The following is a 16,181-nucleotide window of genomic DNA, read 5'->3' as shown; positions in this document are numbered from 1 at the left end:
CACGGAGGACACGTGGGTAGTTTCTTGTCTGCTGTGTCTCTGAGCTTCTCTGCCCCTCCAGGGCGCTGTGTGCAGGTTTCTACCCCACAATGTAATGTGGCCTATGTGAAGGCGCTGTCTGTGACGAGTACAACCTTAGAAATCCTCATTGTCGTTTATTTAAAAATCATTAACACATTTTTCTACAAATGTGCCACAAGTAAGCAGCTGCAGCGCTGTGACCGGATCCCACATTCCCTGATTAATCGCTCAAACGTTACTGAATATAGTCCCAGCGCTGTGAGAACGACCTGCAGATGTTCTGCTGTTACCTACTTCAGGCTTCGAAAGCAAAGATGAGCAGACCCGCGGCTCAGTGGTCATATCAAACACGTATGTAAACCACTAGATCGCTCATCACTGTGCTCGGGTACACTCGGTGCGCAGCCCAGTGCGAGCCGCTTGCAGTGTTTGATTGGCTCACACTGGGGGTAACCATAGCGTGATTAGATGTAGTGTGTACCCCTCCACCTACCCACCTCTGGTTATGGCTGGTGCATGTGGGCGGAGACCTGAGCTGCCCAATCAGTGACTTCCATTGGAGTTCAAGTCAACTTTGTCTGAAGTCCGGCTGAACCCACCAAACCAAACTTCCACGGGTCCGCTCATCTCTAGTGATGTGACCGTTCTGGTGGCTTCCGCCTGGGAGGCGCCACTAATATGAAATGGAAAAAAAATACATCACCAGTGTTGTCACAAAATCAACAAAAAGAGCAACAAAGAAAACACCAGGGGAAAAAAATGTTTTTTTTGTAGAAGTGTCTTCTGCTTTAAAGCGATGAAGATACTGCAAAAAGGTTGTGTTCACATACCCTTACATAGATGATATTAGTTTGGGGTGTAAAAACCTGCTGACTGGTTCTCTTTCATCTAACTTCATAACAATCACAACCGAAGAGAAACAGGGGCAAAGCAGTCATGGGTCACACCAGGGACCACTGAGTCAATAATCAATATATCAACTTTTGCAAAAATATCAAAAATATTTATTTAAATATAGTGCATAGCAAAAGAAGTGACATTGAATACACATTACAAAGGACATAAATCCTGATCAGGCTAAAGCAGTGTCACAGATGAAAAACACGGATCCACAGGCCATATGGGGGGTGCAAGTATACTTATATCATCAGAAGGCTCCTCAGAGTTATTTGTACGGAGGCCATCGTTGCCCATTATACACTAGCAAGGATCATGTGCAATACAAGAGGCGTTACAGCACATGTCCAGGGTGACGGGCACAAATGAAATTCAGTTCCCATTGCTCAGAGGGGCCAAAATCAATACGAGGAAAACCGGCCAGGGAGTAAGTGAAAATTCACTAGAAGCACTCCCATCAAAGCACTCACCCATAGGTAGCCGTGGAGACCGAGGAAAACGTGCCCCGACGCGCACGTTTCGCTGACTTCTTCGGGGGGCCGTGAAGTGGTGATATTAGTTTGGGGTGTAAAAACCTGCTGACTGGTTCTCTTTCATCTAACTTCATAACAATGTGTCACCCGGAGGTTTCCCCCTAACAGTGTGTCACCCGGAGGTTTCCCCCTAACAGTGTGTCACCCGGAGGTTTCCTCCTAACAGTGTGTCACCCGGAGGATTCCTCCTAACAGTGTGTCACCCGGAGGTTTCCTCCTAACAGTGTGTCACCCGGAGGTTTCCCCCTAACAGTGTGTCACCCGGAGGTTCCCCCTAACAGTGTGTCACCCGGAGGTTTCCCCCTAACAGTGTGTCACCCGGAGGTTTCCCCCTAACAGTGTGTCACCCGGAGGTTTTCTCCTAACAGTGTGTCACCCGGAGGTTTCCTCCTAACAGTGTGTCACCCGGAGGTTTCCTCCTAACAGTGTGTCACCCGGAGGTTTCCTCCTAACAGTGTGTCACCCGGAGGTTTCCTCCTAACAGTGTGCCACCCAGAGATTTTCTCCTAACAATGTGCCACCTAGAGGTTTCCTCCTAACAGTATGTCACCCAGAGATTTCCTCCTAACAGTGTGTCACCCGGAGGTTTCCTCCTAACAGTGTGTCACCCGGAGGTTTCCTCCTAACAGTGTGTCACCCGGAGGTTTCCTCCTAACAGTGTGTCACCCGGAGGTTTACTCCTAACAGTGTGCTACCCAGAGATTTTCTCCTAACAATGTGCCACCTAGAGGTTTCCTCCTAACAGTATGTCACCCAGAGATTTCCTCCTAACAGTGTGTCACCCGGAGGTTTCCTCCTAACAGTGTGTCACCCGGAGGTTTCCTCCTAACAGTGTGTCACCCGGAGGTTTCATCCTAACAGTGTGTCACCTAGAGGTTTCCTCCTAACAGTATGTCACCCAGAGATTTCCTCCTAACAGTGGACCATGTAGCGCCCCCGAGGCTCTGGCCGCTACAGGCTACTGCAACTGAGTTAAGGAGCAATATCTATCTGGGGTGAGTGACAGGTGGTTTGCTAATGCTCATGCCAGACACGAGAGCACAACAGAGACCAGCTGATACACCAGCGTTACGTAGTCCTAGTCGTAGCAACCTAGGTCAACCCCCGCTCAGGTACAGAGAATAGGTGCCCAAAACAGAAAATGAGTAAAATAAATGTCATTATGTAAATAGTAGTGTAAATATAGAAAGTAAGAGGAGGTAACCATGAGACATAGTGAGCTTTCTGGAGGAACGTCCCATGGGACCAGATTGGGTGCAGGAGAGGTCCAGTGCTGGTAGGACGACACACAGCTTATCTTTCCGTTATGGAGCCTGGCGCTTGTGAGCTGGAGCTCAGCCCAGGTTCCTTCTGCCAGTCGCTGGATAGCGAGTACAAACAGGACATTTACACTGACACTGGTAACCGCCTGGAACTTGCACCAGATAACCAGAGACTTACCAGCAGTGAACCAGTACGCTCTCGGGCAATCTCCTAACCAGTGAGTAAACACCTGAACCGGAGCTCTTGCCCAATTTCCATTTTTTACCGGTGACGCCGTCTCTCGCTTTGGCGCCCGCAGCCCACTACCAGCCAGCCACCCTCCCGGGGCAACCAGCCCGCCTGTGGGGAGTGACTCCATCTTGGCTGCAATCAACATTGGCCCTCGGTTAGAAGAATCCTGCAGTGGTGGCCCCCTACCTGGTCACATACCACAGGTGGTGTCACGACAAAAACTTTATTATTTCCCCTGTAAATAACCCCCTTTCCAGGGTCATGGAACTGGGCAACGGCCACCCAGTGAACTGTTCCAGTGAATATACTGCCCAGGACCGAGTACCCCATAGCCCTAGGGTGCGTCAGCCACCCAGAGGTTTCCTCCTAATAGTGTGCCACCCAGAGGTTTCCTCCTAACAACAGTGTGCCACCCAGAGGTTTCCTCCTAACAGTGTGCCACCCAGAAGTTTCCTCCTAACAGTGTGCCACCCAGAGGTTTCCTCCTAGCAGTGTGCCACCCAGAGGTTTCCTCCTAACAGTTTGCCACCCACCCAGAGGTTTCCTCCTAACAGTGTGGCACTTGGAGGTTTCCTCCTAACAGTGTGCCACCCGGAGGGTTCTTCATATCATTGTGCCACCCACAGGTTTCCCTATAATAGTATTACACCCAGGTCACCTATAATAGTGTGACACCCAGAGGTTTCCCCATATCACTGTGCAATCCAGGCTACCTATAATACTATTACAAAAATACATACAGCTGCACTCTAAAATGCTAACATTGAATAAGAAAACTCTGGTATTGCATTACTGCTATTGGAATATTTAAAAAAAGAGATATTTCTCTGACGCCTCATTAGGGGACACAGGACCATGGACCATGGGTGTTATGCTGCCTATCCATAGGAGGACACCAAGTAGATGCAAAAGCATAGCTCCTCCTCTGCAGTATACACCCCCTGGCCGAGCCAGGCAACCTCAGTTTTAGCTTAGTGTCTGTAGGAGGCACTTCCTTTCAAGGTTTGTTATTTTTTAAGGGCGACGGTTTCCTTTTGGGACCGATCTCCCACTACCATCAACGGGCGGGAACGTGGAGTGTCGCCTCCACGTACCCCCTCCTGCGACGCTGGATCCTGGGCTGGACGACGGGTTCCACAGACACCGATTTTCCAAAGCCCAGGGTAGAGGCTTGTGCCCCTATAGCCCAATTCCTCAGCCCCTCTTTGCAGGCTCTGAGTTGAATATGGCACCAATTCCTCAGCCCCTCTTTGCAGGCTCTTAGTTGAATATTGCATCGGTGTGACCGGACACAGCAAGCTGACTCTGCTATTATCACTGCCTGAACTGAAGCAGTGTTTTAAGGTGAGATCCCCCCTGACTGGGTTCCCAGACAAAGGGAGAAAAGACGCTGCAGGGAAGGCTCCCAGGACATTTATAGTATTTATTATGGGAAAGTCCTTTGCTGAGTGCAAGGAGGAGAGCCCCAAGGATCCTGCACACACAGTGTTAACTTTTCTCTAGCTTGCTGGCTGGAGGAGGGGGGAAGTCACTCCTGTTTGCAGAAAGTCCTGCAGATAATTTCCCCAGGGGGAGGGCCCAGGGTTCAGGGACTCACGCTGTTTAATTGCTCTGTTTATTTGCTCTAGCAGAAAAGCCGGCTGATAACCACCAGTGACAAGCTGTATGCTGACTGGAGGGAGAGGGAGGAAAACTATGAGAAGCTCCCTTCCCGCCGTTTTTTACTACCCACAGCAGGGGGGGCACACTGACTTCATCTTCGCGCTCTGTTAGCACTAAGCCCCACCCCCCATGGCCGTGATAAGCCCCGCCCCCCAGGAAAGCGTGCGAAGATCTCCATAGAGCTTAATCCTTCCTGAGGACAGGGCCATCGGCTGATTCTGGTAAGGTGCTTGCTTCACCTGTAGCTCTGCTGAGCATTGCTCCCCCTCCGGGCATACTCCTATTAGGAACATGCAGAATTCTAAGGGCACTAAGAGTGCTAAGGCCCACATAGTCTATTATTCACCCTGTGTGCCTGCTAGCCGTGGGTGGAATCGCTTCCACCCGCGGCCATTAACCCCTTAAATCTCGCTGCTAAAGTCTGGCAGCAAGATCTATATGCGCGCGGCCATGTTTTTTACTTACTGCCGCCCCCACCGGAAGTCACGTGCGTGATCACGTGACTTTTGATGGTTGCCATCGTAGCACAGGGTCATGTGATGACGCCTGCAGCTATGAAGTTTCACTTTCATTTTCCCTCGGCTGCGAGCAGAGAGAAACAGAAAGTGACTGAATCTGCTGTTTACAGCTGTATAGCTGTGATCAGCAGATAGATAAGAGCGATCGGATTGCTGATCGCTATAGCCCCCTAGGGGGACTAGTAAAATTAAAAAAAAGTTTTAAAAAATAAAAAAAACCCCTAAAAGTTCAAATCACCCCCCTTTCCCCCCATTGAAAATTAAAGGGTTAAAAAATAAATAAATATACACATAATTGGTATCGCCGCGTTCAGAAATGCCCGATCTATCAACATATAAAATCAATTAATCTGATTGGTAAACGGTGTAGTGGCAAAAAAATTCCTAACGCCAAAATTACGTTTTTTGGTCGCCGCAAGTTTTACGCAAAATGCAATAACAGGTGATCAAAACGTAGCATCTGCGCAAAAATGGTACCATTAGAAACTACAGCTCGAGACGCAAAAAATAAGCCGTCACTGAACCATAGATCCCAAAAATAAGAACGCTATGTGTTTCGGAAAATGGCGCAAAACGTGCGCCACTTTTATTGGACAAACTTGTGATTTTTTTTTTAACCCCTTAGATACAAGTAAACCTATACATGTTTGATGCCTACAAACTCACACCGACCTCAGGCATCATACCCACACATCAGTTTTACCATATAATGAACACCGTGATTAAAACATCCCAAAAACTATTGTGCCATCACACTTTTTTTGCAGTTTTTCCACACTTGGAATTTTTTTGCTGTTTTCCAGTACACCATATGGTAAAACTTATGGTTTCATTTAAAAGTACAACTTGTCCCACAAAAATCAAGCCCTCATATGGCAAGATTGACGGAAAAATAAAAAAGTTACGGCTCTCGGAAGAAGGGGAGCAAAAAACAAAAACGCAAAAACGGAAAGTGCCCCGGGGCTGCAGGGGTTAATGGTGTTTAGCTTTTCAGAGGTGCACAAAACTGTGGTCTCCCACGCTTTTGTGTATACCTAAAAAGTGGGACATTGCTGGATGATAGGCCAGAGACAGGCCACAATGTCTCCATCTGCCTCATTATAAGGAATCTTCTCCTGGGGGTTCTGTCTGAGTCACGTATTTCAGAAATTGACACAGAGACGCCAGATAAGCGCTCAGTGCAGAGCACAGAATGAATGTGAGGAGAGCCTTACTGTGATCTTTGTGAGGCAGAATAAACAAATCAACAGCAGGTCAATTGGTTTTATTTTTTACACCTTTCACCCTGCAGTGTAAATGATTAGACAGCTTTATTCTTCTGGTCAGCGCGATTACAGAGTTATATCGTTTCTTTATGTTTGGTTGCTATCACACTAAGAAACATTTTTTTACATTGCTATATTCTGAGAGCTATACTTTTTGTATTTCTGATTAAAGAGTTATGTGAGGGCTTGCTTTGTGCAAGATGAGTTTATTCATTTTTATTGATTTCATTTTCGAGCACATAACATTTCTTGATCGCTTTCTATTCCAATTTTAGTAGGCAGAATGAACAAAAACCAGCAATTCAGGAATTGTTTTTTGTTGGGATTTTTTTGCCGTTCCATGTGGGGTAAAAGTAATAAGACAGCGTTATTCTTTGGGTCAGTATGACTACAGCGATATCACATTTATACAGTTAGGTCCAGAAATATTTGGACAGTACAGATTAGTGACACAGAATATATCTGGACAGGACAGATTAGTGACACAATTTTCGCGAGTTGGGCTCTGCATGCCACCACATTGGATTTGAAATGAAACCTCTACAACAGAATTCAAGTGCAGATTGTAACGTTTAATTTGAAGGTTTGAACAAAAATATCTGATAGAAATTGTAGGAATTGTACACATTTCTTTACAAACACTCCACATTTTAGGAGGTCAAAAGTAATTGGACAAATAAACCAAACCCAAACAAAATATTTTTATTTTCAATATTTTGTTGCGAATCCTTTGGAGGCAATCACTGCCTTAAGTCTGGAACCCATGGACATCACCAAACGCTGGGTTTCCGCCTTCTTAATGCTTTGCCAGGCCTTTACAGCCGCAGCCTTCAGGTCTTGCTTGTTTGTGGGTCTTTCCGTCTTAAGTCTGGATTTGAGCAAGTGAAATGCATGCTCAATTGGGTTAAGATCTGGTGATTGACTTGGCCATTGCAGAATGTTCCACTTTTTTGCACTCATGAACTCCTGGGTAGCTTTGGCTGTATGCTTGGGGTCATTGTCCATCTGTACTATGACGCACTGTCCGATCAACTTTGCGGCATTTGGCTGAATCTGGGCTGAAAGTATATCCCGGTACACTTCAGAATTCATCCGGCTACTCTTGTCTGCTGTTATGTCATCAATAAACACAAGTGACCCAGTGCCATTGAAAGCATTGCCATTGCCTCCACCATGTTTTACAGAGGATGTGGTGTGCCTTGGATCATGTGCCGTTCCCTTTCTTCTCCAAACTTTTTTCTTCCCATCATTCTGGTACAGGTTGATCTTTGTCTCATCTGTCCATAGAATACTTTTCCAGAACTGAGCTGGCTTCATGAGGTGTTTTTCAGCAAATTTAACTCTGGCCTGTCTATTTTTGGAATTGATGAATGGTTTGCATCTAGATGTGAACCCTTTGTATTTACTTTCATGGAGTCTTCTCTTTACAGTTGACTTAGAGACAGATACACCTACTTCACTGAGAGTGTTCTGGACTTCAGTTGATGTTGTGAACGGGTTCTTCTTCACCAAAGAAAGTATGCGGCGATCATCCACCACTGTTGTCATCCGTGGACGCCCAGGCCTTTTTGAGTTCCCAAGCTCACCAGTCAATTCCTTTTTTCTCAGAATGTACCCGACTGTTGATTTTGCTACTCCAAGCATGTCTGCTATCTCTCTGATGGATTTTTTCTTTTTTTTCAGCCTCAGGATGTTCTGCTTCACCTCAATTGAGAGTTCCTTAGACCGCATGTTGTCTGGTCACAGCAACAGCTTCCAAATGCAAAACCACACACCTGTAATCAACCCCAGACCTTTTAACTACTTCATTGATTACAGGTTAACGAGGGAGACGCCTTCAGAGTTAATTGCAGCCCTTAGAGTCCCTTGTCCAATTACTTTTGGTCCCTTGAAAAAGAGGAGGCTATGCATTACAGAGCTATGATTCCTAAACCCTTTCTCCGATTTGGATGTGAAAACTCTCATATTGCAGCTGGGAGTGTGCACTTTCAGCCCATATTATATATATAATTGTATTTCTGAACATGTTTTTGTAAACAGCTAAAATAACAAAACTTGTGTCACTGTCCAAATATTTCTGGACCTAACTGTATATGTTTTATGTGTTGCTGATTTTGCACAATAAAAACTATTTTATAGAAAAAATAATTGGTTTAGCACCGCTATATTCTGAGAGATATAACATTTTTGCTTTTCTGTTCATGGAGCTGCTTGACAGCTTGTTTTTTTTTGTAGGACAAGTTGAGATTTTCAGTGATCCCATTTTTATTTACATTCATCTAGTTGGTTTTTTTTTTATTCCACTTTTTGTTCCTCTTTTTTTACGATGGTCACTGAAGGGGTTAAATAGTGTGACAGTTTTTTAGGTCAGATTGTTCTTGGTGTGGCAATACCAAATATGTTTTTTTTTATTTTTGTTTTTACATAAATATATATTAATTGTTATAATATTTTATTCTTTATTTTGTAATTTTTTTTTTATTTTTTTAAGCTTTTTTTTTACTTAATCCCACTATGAGAATTTACCTTTCTTAAATCTGATTGCTGATATAATGCATTGCCATACAGATATATGGCAATGCATTACACCTGTCAGTGCTGCACTTACAGAAACCTATTAGACCATGCTCCTGGCACCCCTCAAAGTGCTCAAAACCACTTCCAAGATGTTTATTAACCCTTCAGGTGCTTCACAGAAACTAAAGCAATGTGGTCAAAAATACAAGTTATACTTTTTCCCACAAAAATGTTGCTTTAACCCCAAATTTTGCATTTTCAAAAGGGTAATGTCACAATGTGACCGCAGGTGTCACTCCAGGTACAAGGAGACTCCCGGCTAGCGGTGCAACACAGAATGAACACCAAGGTAGCAATACTACGAATGGCCCTGGCGCTAGGGAGGGAAAGACGAGCGGGATTATGTCCTAACACTTACCTGAGGCTGATCCCTGCACACCCTAACATCACCAGATGGGTCCTTCCCCCTGTGCGCCATCACATGCCTAGGCCCTCACTGGTCCTGAACTCACCCTGACTAGGGAAGGCTTAGGATGCTAGTCTTGCCACTGCAATAAGACAACAGGAGGAAGATAAGACAAACAGGTTGGGAAGACACAACAAAACACTCCACAGCTTCTCCAGCAGAAAATTCTCAGCTGCAACAGAAATGACACCTCAGCTTCTCAAGAGACTGGCTGCTTCAAAGCAGGAGGAATGAGGAGCTGATGTTTATAGCAGAAGGGAGTGGCTGCAGTTGAGGTTACAACTACTTGTTAGATCACTGCAGGATAAAAATGAACCGTAACCCCTTCAGTACCAGAAGGAATTAAATATGCTGTAATACAGAGTAAACAATGAGTGGGCACTAAAGTAGATCTGCAATCAACAATATGCTGTGACGTTCTGATCCCAGGATTAAAGATTACATCAGGATGTGACACACTCATGAGAAGTGACGCGAAATTGCTCTATACAATGTATTGTGCAATTTCTGAGTACAGGAATGCCCCATACTGTATGCGGCGGAAAACTACTGTTTGGGTGCACAACATGGCTCAGAAGGGAAGGAGCGTCATATAACTTTGAACTTAAAATTGGCTGGAATTGCTAACAGACGCCATGTTGTATTTAGAGAGCCCCTGATGTGCTAAACAGTGGAAACACCCACAAGTGACCTAATTTTGGAACCTGCAGGCCTCAAGGCATTTATCTACTGTAGATGTGTGGTGAGCATCTTGAACCTCCAGGTGCTTCACAGAATTGTATAACAATGAGCCGTGAAAATGAACAGGATACATTTTTACCACAAAAATGTTGCTTTAACCCCAAATGTTATTATTTTTACAATGGTAACAATATAAAATAGGCCATATAATTTGTTTTGCAATTTCTGCTGAGTATAGGAATACTCTATATGTGGTGTAAGGCTATGTGCGCACGTTGCGTACAGTCACTGCTGAATTTTCTGCAGCGATCTGAAGAGCACATGTGCGCTTCAAATCGCTGCAGAAAATGTCCGTAGAGGAAAAAAAAAAGCCGATTCCATGCGCTCTGCCTGCAGCTCCTCCCATAGACAGAGCAGGGGCTGCCGGAAAAGCGCACGGAAGAAGTGACATGTCACTTCTAGAACGCAGCGCTTCGGGCAGCAGCCGAAGCGCTGCGCTCTAAGACGCCACGTGCGCACGGCCCCTGCACAATCTCCATAGACTGTGCAGGGGACGCAGGACGCATGCAGTTACGCTGCGCTACAAAGCGCAGCGTAACTGCATGAATTAGGCACACGTGCGCACATAGCCTAAAACTGCTGTTTGGGCGCACGGCAGGGCTCAGAAGGTAAGGAGCGCTATTTGAATTTTTGAAGTTTAAAATTGTCTGGAATAGATAGCACACACCATATCACCTTTACAAAGCTCCTGATGTAGCTAACTTTTAGAAACAACTGACAAGTGACTCCATTTTGGAAACTAGATCCTTCAAGGAATTTATCTAGAGGTGAGATAAGCACCTTGAACTGATTGCTGCGATCACTATTTATTTTATCATTTAAGGGATTAAACAGTCAAGTGCGGCGTGGGCACAGCTCCTGGCTGTGAGAGCTGGAGCTTGGCTATCATAAGAGCTGCATTCACGCGAGCAAAGCTCCTGTGGCCCGCGTGATCCCCATGACTTACCCATACGTCATAAGTTGGGAAACCCTTCCCAACCATGACTTATGGGTACATCATAGGTCGTTGAGGGGGTTAAACTGATATTTTTTGATGAAAGTTGGAGGCTTTTTTGACATTCTGAATAATATGGCATAAAAATGTCCAATTTGTCCACAATTTATCCAGCAGTTAAACTGTGAAGGAATATTACATGTAGTTTAATAGGAGAAACGTACAGTATCATCTGAATAACAACTTACAATGTGATTAGTGCAATGTTTCACATGTTGTTGATTAAAAGCCTTTGTCCAATTATCTATGTGATTTTTTTTGTATACATAACATTTTTTTCAGCTTCATACTACATGCAAACAAGATATCATTATTATAACAGTAGTTTAGTGCCACCTTGTGGTGTGAATATCATGGTGCAGGAGGTAAAGTGTGTCATAAAGGTATCAATTCATGTTATATACGTTCAGATCACAGTTTTACATCTCAGCCAGAATATTTTTTTAATTTGTTTTCCAAAAATGCTTTACAGCATGGTAATAGGCAATACCTAAGGACTTCATAACTAACATTATTACTAGCTGGTTATATGTAGTCAAAGAATTGTTGAGGGTCTACTTGCACTTCAGAAACAGTATACTCCAAAGATTATCTGTCAAATTGTTTTTTTCTTTATTTAAGGATGTATTCCTAAGATCCTATCCCAATATGTAGTAGCTGTAATAATAACATTATTAGCAAATACCTCCAATCAGAAATGGGGTATAGTTCTCCTGATTAGCTAGCTCGCTTACCTCAAGTTCAGGGCATTGCAGGACCTTAGGTGATTATGATCACGCATATAGTCACAGTTAGTTGATAGTAGTCGTAACTATGGATACCTAATGCCCTGAACTTGAGTTAAGTGACATAGTGAATCAGAAGAACTATACTACATTTTTAATTAGAGGTATCTATAAATATTATTATTACATCTGAAAGAAGGATTGTACAGGAAAGAAATAGAAAAGGTATATATTATAAATCTGAAAAAAGTGCTAGGGGCCAGAATAAAACTGAGCAAATGTCCAGAAATTCATTTCAGGTTTGATTTGTCTGAAAAATTAGATTGAGACTGAATTGATTTGGCAGATCTTGAAAGTACTGCAAAGGCTCCAACTACCCTGATGTGTTTGATGAGCTGAGGTTTTGTAAAGGCAATCTATCACCACCACCAATTTTTTCACTTAATCTCAGGGCTGCATAATGTGGGCACAGAGACCATGATTCCAAGGATGTGTCACTTACTGGACTGTTTGATGCAGTTTTGATAAAATCACTGATTTGTCAGCAGCAAATAATTACTAGAGGAATAGTAAACCTGCTGGTATATAGTCCTCCATATTTATGAGCTCTCTATAACTCTAACCCCGCCTCCACCACTGATTGACATCTTTCTGCCTATGCACACTGTACACAAAAAGCTGGTGGTAATCAGTGGTGTGGACGGGTTATACAGAGCTCAGCATTCATTGAACTGGTAGATCTGCTTCAGTAAAACAGTGATTTACACTAACAACCCAACGAGTGGAATCAAGGCTTCTGCCCCTATGTTATTCGGCTGTCAGATTGGATAGCAAAAATCTGGTGACAGATTCCCTTTAAAACTATATCCAATCCCTTTCAAGCTGTTTAATGCAAAAAAAGCCTTAATTCTGACAATGAGACATCAACATGCTCTAAAATAAAACTGATCCATTTTGAGGGCAGATATCTACCAATGTTTCTACACATATATGATGTATTACGGAAGAAGCAATGGCTTTTAACAAATAGTCCAAAAATTATTCCTTTTTGGGGAGTAGCAAAATGAATCCGCAACAAGCGGCAAGGGGTTTCCTATACAGTCATGCAGCTCACAGGTGTCATCTCAACAAAGCTGCAAACCAAACTTGTCCTTATAATAGAAGAAACTTTCACTTTCAGAAACAGGAAAAATTATCCCATTTTGTTTTTATACCAATGGTCTAAACGCATATTCCAATAGACATTCATTTGCATAATGATACTGATACACCGAGCAGCTTGTAAGCAACCAAGCATTCATCTTGCCATGCTTAGCAGGGTGAATAATGGCCCAGTTGTTTTGTTCTCTACTATTGATGGGTGAACCCACAGATATCTGGAATTGGTGGGTTCAAGCGGATTATTTAAAAATACCTGATTTGGGCCCGGATTTAATTCCAGATATCTGTCCATACACTGATCCCCATATAGGTTTATGGGGACTTGAATCAGGTGTTTTAAAATGGTAGAAGAAGGGTTAGGGGGAATAGAGCAGGTGCATTATACTTACAAGTCTCTGCATGGCTGTAACACTACTTCCGAGGTCGCTCGTTAACCTCATTCATATGCATGGCTTCCCCCACCCACCGGCAGTCCCGGCGATTGTGATTAGCTGCAGTCAGACTGCGCCCTCACCCTGTGAGACAGCATGTCTTACTGCTTGCAATTGCACACACTATCTGTGTATGTATAGTGGTGTAAAAATAAATAAGTAAAAAAAATTGATGTAGGGTCCGTCCATATTATGATACACATCACAGATAAAGCATACGGCTACAGGCTGCAGCCCCAGATGTGTACTTATCTTGGCTGTGTATCAAAATAAGAGGGACCCCATGCGGCTTTATTTTTTTAAAAAAAATATCTAAACAAATAATTTTAGTAAATGGCATGCGCCCCCCCCCAATTGGGATACTCAGACATATTAAAGCCGACAGCTGGGGGCTGGTATTCTTAGGCTGGGGAGTCCCATTGTTATTGGCCCCCCATCAGTCTAAAAATAGCAGCCGCTCCGAATTGTTGCATCCATTAGATGCAACAATCCAGGCACTCTACCCGGCTCATTCAGGTTGCCCTTGTGAATTTGCAATCTGGGTAATAAGGGGTTAATGACAGCTCACAGCTACCACTAAGCCCTAGATTAGCAATGGAAGGCGTCTATGAGAGCCCACCATTACTAATCTCTAATTGAAAAGAAATAAAGGATTTTTTCGGTGTTTGTGTTTATTTGAAATAAAATACAAAAAACATCTTCTTTCATCCCTTCATTAACACCAAACACCCAGTTCCATCGCAATCCACATAAGGTCCCACAACAATTCCGGATATGCTAATGCATATTGAAGTCACAGCATGCTGGCACAGAACATGTTCACACGCTGTGGCTTCAGGTAGAGACTGACTGAGCCTCAGTGATGAGCGGTGACATCACACAGTTTATTTGCGGTCACAGCTGTAGGTTCCCACGATGTCCCATTTGTGACCTCATGTGACCCCACCTGTGGCCTCATTAAACTCAGTAACCTCAGGTGAGCTCACTGAGTTCACAGACTTATATCTCCTGACAGAAAACCGCATTTTTTTGTCAAGAGATGGAGATTCAGATTGGATGCTGAAATGTATACACCATATTCCTGCACCAAACCTGCTTCTCCTGGCAAAAAAAATGCACAAAAACGATTTTGACGTCAATTTACTGTACTTTTCTGCCAGGAGATGGAAATTTGGTGCAGAAAATTGTTGCAGACATTTCAGTACCGAATTTGCATCTCCTGGCAGAAAACAGCATCAAAACCATGTTTGTGTGTTATTTTTGTCAAGAAATGCAGATTTGGTGCTGAAATTTATACACCATATTCCTGCACCAAATCTTCATCTCCTGGAAAAAAATTGCATCAAAGCTGCATTATAACGCATGCTGCTTTGATGCAATTTTTGCCTGGAGATGCAATGTTTATTTCTTTTCACTTACAAATCAGTAATGGGGCGTCTCATAGACGCCTTCCTTTACTAATGTAGGGCTTAGTGGCAGCTGTGAATTGTCATTAACCACTGATATTACTTTGATTTCAATCGTGATGAGCCTGGTAAAGTGCCGGTATTGTTGCATCTAATGGACGCGACAATTCTGGGAGACTTCGGGCTGCTATTTTTAGGCTGGGGGGGGGCAATAACCATGAGCGTCCCAAACCAGAGAATACTAGCCCACAGTTGTTGGTTTTATCATGGCAGGGTGTTTACACCACTATACATACACAGACAGCATTCGTTCCTTCAGGCAACTGAACCGTACTTAAGACATGCTTGAAGCTGATCAACAACATCAGGCAGTGTTGAAAGCCAAAGGTGGACTTACAAAATACTAGCAAAATAATAATAAAAACTATGGAAGTAGTTCTAGGAGAGTTGATGTAGGAAGGAGAGCTTGGATTAAAGCAAGGTTTGTATATTTACATCCTTTAATGCCTTTCATGAGGCAATAAAGGGTGTTTTTAGCCATGTTTAACTTAATAAATAATTAATTTTAAAAAATGAAGTGGAGTCCACTTATTTTTGATAAACAGTCAAGGTAATGGAGACAGCAGCAGGCTGATATTACTAGGCTGGGAAAATCCATGGATATTGGCCCCTTCCCAGCCTAAAAATAGCAGCCAGCTGAGAATGGTCCCCTCTCTGACAGCGTGTGTTAAATCCCACTGTCAGAGATTGACAGTGGGATTTAACCGGTTAACAGACGCAGGTGAACCTATGATCCACTCGCTGATGTTAGAGGCACTGATCCACTAGCTGATTAGATCAACCGAGATGTGCAAGGAATGATGCGGGCTTGTTGTGTGAGCCCGCATCAAAGCAAGTAGTCCATATTTTTACAGACCTAAAAGGTAGATAAAGAGAGCCAAATGAAACAGGCGAGTTAAAAATATTTTACTTTCTCATTTTTTAACCTTCGTCCGGCTGAATAGGTACAATTGTAACTATTCCTTTTTTAAATTGCAATATTTTTTTTTTTCGAAAAGCCGTAGAGGGCTGACATTTCGTGATATCTCAGCAGTTTTGGTCCAGAATATATTGGCCAAATTTCAATAAAATATCTCCACCCCCTTCCGAGATAAGAGGTCGAGAAATTTTGGCAAAATTACGTAGCCTGACAAAGGTTAAACAAGAAAAGTGATCCAATGTTAAATTTTTGTAAGTGGCAAAAGTATGAGAATCTTTGCTTTCAGTATATGTTGGGACCCCCTTGTGCAGCAACATCTGCATCTAAAATATTTCTGGTAATTGTTAATTAGTAGTGAGGGGCAAGTGAGC

Source organism: Anomaloglossus baeobatrachus, chromosome 6 (assembly GCF_048569485.1).
Source record: "Anomaloglossus baeobatrachus isolate aAnoBae1 chromosome 6, aAnoBae1.hap1, whole genome shotgun sequence".
Lineage (NCBI taxonomy): Eukaryota > Metazoa > Chordata > Amphibia > Anura > Aromobatidae > Anomaloglossus > Anomaloglossus baeobatrachus.
The sequence above is the reverse complement of the archived record's forward strand: the minus strand, read 5'-3'. Positions refer to the sequence as shown.